The sequence below is a fragment of the Trachymyrmex septentrionalis genome, unplaced genomic scaffold (assembly GCF_001594115.1).
Source record: "Trachymyrmex septentrionalis isolate Tsep2-gDNA-1 unplaced genomic scaffold, Tsep1.0 scaffold69, whole genome shotgun sequence".
Classification (NCBI taxonomy): Eukaryota; Metazoa; Arthropoda; class Insecta; order Hymenoptera; family Formicidae; genus Trachymyrmex; species Trachymyrmex septentrionalis.
In genome coordinates, this window is record NW_017305873.1 from 331,138 (window position 1) to 341,289 (window position 10,152).

The 10,152-nt window shown below is 38.6% G+C and overlaps 1 long non-coding RNA gene across 1 annotated transcript in view; it reads left to right on the forward strand.

The window, feature by feature from the left end:
- Nucleotides 1-7,801, forward strand: part of LOC108753341 — an 18,503-nt gene extending 10,702 nt beyond the window's left edge. The window contains exon 4 of the long non-coding RNA XR_001939616.1: nucleotides 7,612-7,801. This is a non-coding gene — a long non-coding RNA (uncharacterized LOC108753341). The remainder of the gene's footprint in view (nucleotides 1-7,611) is intronic.
- The last annotated feature ends 2,351 nt before the right edge of the window (nucleotides 7,802-10,152 follow it).

Sequence of the window (10,152 nt, forward strand, 5' to 3'; positions counted from 1 at the left end):
CGTCATCGAGACGCATGATTAAAAAAACGTTAATCAAGTCAAATTCTTTACGATTTATTTTTCATAATTTCAAAAGCTACATGGAAATACTATTGTTAATAATAGTTTTGGCAAAAAGAAGTTTAGCATCATGTTTTTATGCGTTATGTGATGTCGTAATATAAAATGTTCAGCATACGATTGAGAACCTCTGGCATGGACAGTATTGTAAGCAGGAACACAATTTGATCGGGTGGAAAGCGCAATGGAGCCGGCTTATCATGAGATTGGTAAATACGGAGAAATTATACGTAATTAACATGTACCATATAATTAGCGGGTACGATATGGCGTGTTCAACACAACCATGATCTGATTATTTTAGCATTATATGATATGAAACATATTGGCAGCTTTCGAGTTTGTAGCTCTTGTGTACTGCACAGAGTGAGAATATTAGCCTTGACTCTACAACAAATTCTGTGCTTATTGTTTACCGTAAATTTTATTTAGTTTCCACATTACGCTGTTTTTTCATCTCCAAATTTTCCACGATCCCCACGTTTCTGTTAGTATTAGTTTCGAAGAAAAATTGAAACAGCTGATCCTTATAGCGTCACTTATGAGAAAGAAATACGAATCTCTCGAGCATCAATTTGACATAAGCGAATTCTGAAAATATATACGTACGCGTGGAAAAAAGTGATCGACGGTAGATGGATTTTCGAAAAGTCGATTAATAACCCCCTTCGCAACCCCCCCCCCCCAAGTAGGCGACAGCTGTTGAATTGGTTGAAAGTTCGGCTCATATCGCGCCTATCGTCGTCAGGGTCGTGACATTGGGTGGTTGCTCATATCCGGCATCAAACTGCGCAGAACAGCTCGAAGGCAACGGTTGGTGCAGGATATTGAAGTCCACTAATAACGCTCTCCCTCGAAAAATATTTGACGATCATACACAGCGGCGGCATGGCGACCGCACCGATGCCGAAGTGTTCCATCCGATGCCCTCGTTCGAAACGCGGCTGAAATAATAATTTTTAATTAACGAAATTCTCAATGGATCGACTCTAACAAACGAACGCTGGTATCACAGGCGTGCTGAACCGTTACGGTGTCGCATTCTGCGCGTACAAAAGGTCGGTGGGTTGCAAAGGTTAATTAAAAATTCGGGGAATTCGACACACCGGGCTAATTATCGAAATATTCATTTTAACGATATACAAGCTTGTTAACGATAGATGAAATACAAGAAAAGTTGATTAATTTTGACAATATTAAAAGTCTCCTGCACAATTTATACTCCTAACTATGGTAAGAACCATATTGTACCAGAATAAAATATCTTGGTCCCAGATAATCCTGCCGATATAATTAAAGAGCCCCTAATAGTGCGCCGAATCAATTACCGAGATCACATTCTGTGGCCATACATGGTACACATACCATTCATCATCGATAATACGTATTTTCTCATATCCCGAGAGTGCCTCGAAATTAGCCCCCTCCATATCCTTTCTCTCTTGCTCTCCGCCTTTTATATTTCTCGATGAATCATCGACCGAAACCAGCGTGTGACGGGCGTGCAAATTACAATTTTCCACGATTTCCACCGCGGCCGATGGTGGTTCGCCGCGTACGCGTGCCGTGTCGCACCGCGTGATTGCGTGTCGGTGTTTAAGAGAGAGAAATGCTGCACGTTGCGTGTTGGACGAGATCTAAGCGGATTAGCCCTCCGCGGGTTTCTCTCTTCGTCTTCGCCGTGCTACGCGGAACGTTCGTGGGAAAGCAGACGGCAGTCGTGGGATCGACTTCACGCACGCGTGCATGTGCATGCACGCGCCTCTTCTCGCTCGCATATACGATCGATCAACGGCGTGTTAATAGCCATCGGCTTCCTATCGAGATGGGATCGGTAGGATCCAATCTAACAGCTCAATCCGCTGTCCTGTTACATCAAATCAGTCCCAGTCGAAGTCCCGTGAAGGCTTCATGCTTGTCTTAATGTAATTCGTAGGGCGAAGCTTATTCGTTCGCTTTCTCCAGGGTAAAATTAGGGTCACGATATGATAAAGTAGAGAGAGAGAGAGAGAGAGAGAGAGAGAGAGAGAGAGAGATATTTAGATAATATACCATACGGTAAATAGCGTTCACGATCGATATTTTAATACCTTTTATTAGTACAAGCTGGATTATTTTCGGTAAAAGTGAGATTGATCAAGTTGTTGCTCAAAATAGTAAATAAAATATAAATATTACACAAAAACAATACGTATTTCGATTTTACTGAATCTATCTAAAAATGTAGCTAGATATAGATGTAAAAAAATTCACATTAATTATTTTGATAGTCTGATTAATAGAAATATTTTCAGATCCGTGTGTAAAATTGCATTGTTAAAAAAAGTACATTTGCCCCCGTTATATGTAATGTAAGCAAATTTCAAGCAAGTACATTAACAACATTTAATATTATTTATGAAAATGAAGTTACAAGTAACTTAAATTTAATGTTCATATACATTAAAATTTCATGGACAATCATATAAAATTTTATGGAAAGTATACTCGTGCACATGTACATAAATATATTTTTGAGTTACAAAATACATTAAATTTAGTCTACTTGTGTAACTTAAAAGTACATTAAATTTCATAACAATGTAGGACACTCAAGCTAGTTGCTAAAATATCGAAACTTTTGCTCATCAAGCTCGAGTTTCCTATATAATTATTTTGATGATCCAACAAAATTGCGGATCTGTATCTATATTTTTAAATATTTTAGCAAAATCGTTTTTATAATGGCAAATAATAAATTGACAGTAACTTGACTCCTATTGCCCTGTTATATCCAACTATTTTGTAAGGAGTCGTTAAGAAGTCTTTAGGAATTAATTTATATTTAATATTGACAATGAAATACACAAGGCATTCTATGGCAAGTGAAAATGTGCCAAAGTGGCAAGATGGTAACCACCTTACGAAGAGCTGTGGAACATTGGTGGAGGTCGATAGGCGCTTAGTAAAGCAACCGGAATGAGCGCCGAGTTTGCACCACGTCTGGGTGCGTCGAAACTGTATGCACATGTAAAGGTAGCGACCACACCTGTGCACACACACACGCATACACACATATCTCAGCACGCGAATGTACCGTCGTGTACATACATTCGGGCTTTACACAATCGGGCCCGCGCGCGCGCGCTATAAGACGTTTCCTTAATTAAACCCATCGATTCGCCGCCGACTGATTAGACTGCGGCGCCCGGGTAAGTACAGGGCGCGTGCGACGCTTCCCTTTTTGCGTCCTTCGCGTTCGGAGGACCCTGTCGGACGGAGAGTCCTCGTCCTCCGACGAATCTCAATGCGCCGCGCATAAAAATCACGGTACTCATTTACTAAACGAGTGGCGTACTAACAAAGAGATGCACCTCTCCTGATGGAACGAGAGATTACACGAAATTTTGGAGATAAACGTTACGCATGTATAATCATCGTATCAAAATTCTTGAAATAATATATTATTATGTTTTTGGTTTTTAATAAATTTCCTTGGAGTATATATGCGCATAACATGAAAATCCATCATCTTTTATACACACGATCCGTGTAATTTTCAAACCAAATGACTCATATTTAATCTGCATTTCGCTGAGAATTCAATTAAACTCGTCTATAAAATTGCAAAATGCATCATCAAATTAAATTGTTTATATTTAATATGCAAGTTTTTTGACGATATATATATTTTTATGTGATACATACATTAGCATCGCTAATTAGTTTTTAATAATCGTGAAAATCTGAGAGTATTTTGACGAAAGTAATTAAATTTGAATATATTCTTTGATGATAAATAAGTTAAGAATGTAAATTAATGAAGATTTAAAATGAAAGGATCTTGTCTTTCCCATCATACTGAATGCGTTTGAGGCAAGTCGGTACGGAGGCTGACGGCGTTGACAAAATAAGTAACTCTCGCGAAAGCCTGTCTGCTGTAGATACTAATTAATGCCAAAAACTGCAATTACCGCAGCCTATCTTGATCCAGTCGAAATCTCTTAATGAGACCCTCGAGACAGCCGCGGCGAATTCCTCAGTGCGTCCAAGAAGAATTCCTATGCGCTTGTTTGAATTCAGTAGAATATTAATTTAAACCATCCTCTTCCCGTTGAGTCTCAGAGGGACGTTTTTAATCGGAACCCCGGTTATTCCGTACATTATGTTTCGCCCAATATAGCGTCTGAAGAGTTTCTCCAATTGTTCCGCGTCTTAATCTTCTGCGCTCGCTTCTTCGAGCGTCCAAATAATTTCACAACATGTATCTTCTAAACGACAAAGTTACGACCGTAGAGACACCGTGAACGTATCGTTAATGGTCCGTACGATAAATATTATAGTGCACAATGTTTCGACTTTCATTGCTAACGAGGAACTAAATATATTCGTTCGTCTTAAAAAAACATGTTTATTTTTACAAACGTACTACTTAATGCAAAGAAAGATTATTTGAAAAAATTAATAATCTTTCTTTGCATAAATCAAATTTCTGTATTAAGAAAAAAAAGTAGAATAACAATAATTATTTTATATATTCTTACATTTATTTATTTGTAGTCTATAATTTTATACAAAATAAAGATGTATCGGTATAAAAAATTAAGTTCTTCCTCTCTTAAAATTAAAATATTGTATATTCACATAACATTTCATAATAATTTAAATAAGTAAGGAAAGGGCGAATACTATCAAGATCATTGTGCTTAATATTTTTTATATGCAATTTCTAAATATATCTCTCAGTTAGTAAACTGCGTGCCGCTTACTGTTGGATTTGCAACGCATAAATCGAAACTGAAATAATCAAAACTATATTAATCGTCGATTTGGTAATGATATTAACATCTTAATCACACTGTACATAACTGCACATTGTAAATAGCTTATTGCGAAAGTTTCATAATAATCTGGCTAAGCGTCGAATACATAAAAAGAGACTTAACTTTACCGTGTGCGGAAAATTTGGACAGCAATTTGGACATTAAAGGAAAGTTGTGGGTAACAATATCGTGCGACAATATTGACCGATGTATAGATGTATGCTTAACATCGGCGCTTTCGCTTGTGTTCTACGAGTGCACTTGCTTTATCAGAATTGCAAATTCACCAATTCCGCGAGGACAACGAGGGGCGAGGAGGGGAGAGGTTGAGCAACAGAGAGTAGGATGAGAGAGCGCGGAAGGGCGGAACGTGCCTTATAGTTGCGAGGGAGTCGAGTACTCGGGTTAGGTATGCCATTAAGCCGACTTGCCGGGCTAATAACCGCGACGCTGCTCTCTTTACGGCATTTCCATCGATTAATCTCATCGACGAATGGCACCTGATAAAATCGATTCGCAAAGTTCGTTCGCTCGCTTAGCGAAACTCATTCCGGTGTGTAGTAAGTAACGTATACCTCGTATCCCGACGGTGCTCACGGCACTACCGCCTTCGAGATCACAAGTTATTTAGTTCCTAAGCGAATATCGCGCTTAGGAACTTCCGCGTAATTCTCGGGGCCGCGATAAGGTTCCGCGAGTATTTCCCCTCAGAGGACGAAAGTGTTACGCGTGTTCTTATACGCGCATTAATCGAAGTCTCGCGAACCCGCCCGTTACGCGAGCAAAAACGAAAGGAGAGATTACACACGGTGTCTCGAGCGCGAGGTTAATTAAAAGTTCTTTAATTTTGCGCACGTGTGTTTACCCTCGTGATCCGCTTCCGGGGACTCGCGACTGCGACTACGGCAAATAAGTACATACAGAGTACATCGTGGATCTTGGGAACTGCATGAAAGCAAATATATATTATCTTGAATTTTCTTAGTTTGAGTTCTGTTAATTTGAAATTAATTTGCTATGCGCAAATTACATGCCACAAAGACAACCTAGTTAATCAAACGATTTATAAGTACAATTTTTTTATCTAATTTTTATTTAATTGACTTGAGTTTAAATCATATCTATATGTATTTTTACATATATAAGAAAGAAGACGGCACATGTGTGCGCTTTACATCTCGGTAATTACTTACTTCCTCAGAAAAAGAGTGTTTCTTTCATCTCTACGTTATTTTCGCCAGCCTGTTACTTCGGGTGAACTTCTTTGTAGTTGCATTTTCCACGCTTGAGATGAAACAAGCACGTATTCCTGTTCCACACCGAGAAAGGAGACACAAAGCAAGCGTGTAAAGTACTACCGAGAGGTGTGGACCTCCTAACTCAACGATGCAAGACACATCGTTATCGTTGTGAAGTTCACATCAGCCACGAAACTGTTCGAGTCCTTCCTCCCTTGCGTCCGAGGAAGAGTCAGGGTTGTATCAATAACTAAGAGATAGGTTCGGCAAAAGCCGAGCTTTTACCGCAAGCTGCCGGCGGCAACTTCCACCGGCGTGAGGGATATCCGAGGCAATGGATCGGGACGTGTCCCGGGATTTGCGGATTAGGTCGACCGCCGGCGAAGGAACGCCGTTACGTCTGCGTCTGGCTTAACCGCGGGGATAGATAACGTTACCGAAGGATATACCGAGCCGGATAGTTATGGGCTCACATTTTACACCACCTCCGTCGCTGCCGCCGGCCCTTTCCGGCGTATTGCTGCAGCAAGGTATAGGCAACGCTGCCTCTAGAAATGCAACACGCCCGCTTTTACTTTGCAAGGAGATAATGGACCGCTTGAGCAAACCTCGAGAACCGTCGAAGCTATGCTACTGGTTGATTTACGGAGAATGAATGCGAAATAATGATGAAAGAATATATAAATATTATTTTATTATCTTCCTCTCTCTCTCTCTCTCTCTCTTTCTCAAATCATTATTTTTTATTACTGGGATATAAGTTATTTTAACAGCAGATTTAAACAAAAGACACATTTATTAATCATAAAAAAAAAGTATCAATTATTACCGTAATACGTATTAATATGTATTATTACGGTATATGTATTATGGTAATATGCATTACGAGAAAATCTACAAAAAAACGAAAATGAATAAAATTATATTTAGAATATGTAACACTTTTTTATAATATTAGTGACACGTAATTTAGATAAAATTGTATTAAATAATTTTCTTTACTATTTTGGATCTAAATAAGAGAGACTATTAACGTATTTAACGTAAATGGATTTGAAAAACTATTTCAGTTATATCTTTCATAACCCACATCTTCATATGGGAAATATTTAAAACATTTCTGGGTCCTTGTACACAATCGTCATATATATGATTTAGAATTAAATAGGAAATTAAATATAACGACGTGGAAAAATAGTGCGTCTTTATTCAGTCATCAACTGAATAAAAACGGACCGGCTCTCTCTCTCTCTCTCTCTCTCTCTCTCTCTCTCTCTCTCTCTCGACACAGAATTTTGCTTAGAAGCCCATATCCGTTCCCAGAAATATCCAGTGATAACAAGCCCTGGACAAAATGATGGAATTTGACGTTTCAATTTACCGGTAAGTTCATTTTCTCACCGGTTTCCGGGAAGCGCTGCAAACATACTCACGTGTGAAATTTCGACCCCGCGGCAAACTTACCGTATACCTATATCCACGTACATGTCGACTTCCTTATAATATTACAGAGTCTCGAGGACAGGTAACGAACCAAGTACTGGTCCTGTAAGTAAATCAGTGTAACAAGCCGTCCTATCTATCGTTCAAGTGGAAGCTGCGCGAGCAGCGGGGAGGCAGCTTTGAGCCAGAAGGCAGAACCCGGAACTTCTTCGTTCACGCTCGAACTGGTTCCTTCGATTTGGCTTAAGGGCCCGATCCTTTTTGCCGCACGTGGAAACTCGGTACGCTCGGCAAAATTTTTCCTCGCGAATTCGAAGAAACGCAGAGAATATCATCGTATCCTATTCCGCGATCGGAGAGAAGTTGATTGAGAAAAAAAATATATATTTCCGTCTATTCACCTCATATTTTAATTCTGCTATCCATTTGTTGTTATTTTCATGCTAAAATCAACTAGAAGATTAAATTATTGATGTATATAAATCACATTTAAGAGATATATAGATAATTTAATATACATTATTTTACATTTGTTATAGAAACGTCTGAAATGTTTTACTGAAATGTCTGAAAAAGCCAGATATATGTAGATTTGAAATAATTTTGTTAAACTATCAAAATAATTATGTAGATCATTCTGATTGCTAGGATACCAAAAACAGAACTTTTTATAGTATTGGATATTCGAGATTCCTATGAGTAAATATATTTCGATGATCCGACAAAATTATTTTTAGATCTGTATCTACCTAAATTTGAAAATACATCAGGAAAATAATTCTTTTCATATATGCTTTTATTTTTATTTCTAAACGTGCGAGAATTAGATGTCAATCGCTCTCGGAAGTGCGTTCTTTATTTCAAAAACGGCATGATCCCGTCTGATCCCTATACGCGTATGCGTGGCGAGCGAAGCGGATATTACTCAAACATAAATCTGGTAGCAGCCATCGGCGAATGGACCTGGCGGCCGGCCAGGACGCTTCTTATAAGTTATAAGTCGAGGTTATACGACGACGAGGCTTTTACGCAGCGTGTGTGCGCTCAGTCAACAGTTAACGATGTGTCAAAACTATTTTCGTTTCCACTTTTCACGATACATTTATGACGCGAGCTTTACGACAGGTCGACTCGTCACGCTGTGGCGCAAAAACTATAGATACGAGGGCGAACACGAGGCCAATCCAAAGTCGAAACCATGTCGTCGAAACAAGGAGATAAACTATTTACGACAAGTACGAAAGATGAGAGTGAGAATAGATTTATATTGCAACAAATAACTCCGATCGAATTTATTATCGAATGAGAGAAACGATGGCAGATAAATTCTTTACAACATATGCAACTAAGGCACGTTTTCACAATACATTATTATCTAAAGAATAAAAGTTCATGAACGAATTTCATTGATGAAACTTTTGGTAATTTTTAGGTAACCATATATTATGAAAACGGATTTAAGTAGAGCAGCGAAAACCTAATTATTGGAAGAACTTCATTAAAAATGTTGGAATATGATATATTACAAAAATTAGCATTTTAAACTCCTTTTCTCTAGATTATTGAAAATCTCTTAACCGTTGCTCTTCTTACAGCCAACTGATTCGATTCATATTTTACCATCATATTTTACCTCGATGGATTAAAGTCTTTAAGTATTCCATTGCCGAAAACAATAGAATTTTAAAAAGTTGGGCCAACATTGTGAAATTAACTTTAATCTCGGTCTAACTTACTATTTATCTTTTTCTAATTCTAACAATTAATCTCGATTTAATTTACTCTTTATCTTTTTTAATTTTAAGAATTGGAAAAAGGAAAGAGTAAATCAAAACCGAGATTAAAGTTAATCTTACATTAATGGGCCTCACTAAGGAATAATAATCTGACTGGAGGCAAAGAGGAATGATCTAACATCTAACTGGACTAATCTTCCAGTCTTTCTGTGACGTTTTATATTTTTGTTGCTAAAAAAAATGACAGGATTACCACACACATTTCTCTGTTCTAATATTAAATAAATGACCTTCTTTGTCGTTTCGTACGCTGCGACGTGAAAGACGAGGAACGGCAATAAAAATAATTCTAGATTAAAATTGACGTTACAGAATGCACTGTGATAATTCAAAATCTTTAGTAGCGATATAAAGTTAACTCCGAAAATTCGAAATTACGGAAGAAGATGATGTTTTCGCGAGGCATAAGTGCATGCTGCTCAAAGGAAAGGCCAGTTCCGGAGCATCGCGCGTAAAAGAGGTAAGGGAGTAATCGGGTTATGATACTGGAGGGTTAATTGCATTTCGCCGCGGTTACATCGAGATTCCGTTTGCCCCGTGGACTGGGAAACGAGCGTTATAATTATTTCACGAGGACGGCGACGGCAGAAGCGAGTGTTCAGCTGCTTTTCGTTGGTGCGCGACGAAAACGAGGGAAAAGAGACCTGGACGAAAAGGAGCTTGTTCGCGCGAGCAAACGCGAGGTTGTGATGCCACATAAGCGTCTCCGAGGTATTTAATTCACGTCAAAGTATGGCTCCCCCGTACAAAAGGGAATAGGACGTTGAAGGAGAACGAGAGAAAGAGGAAGAGAGAGAGCAACAGAAGGAAGCG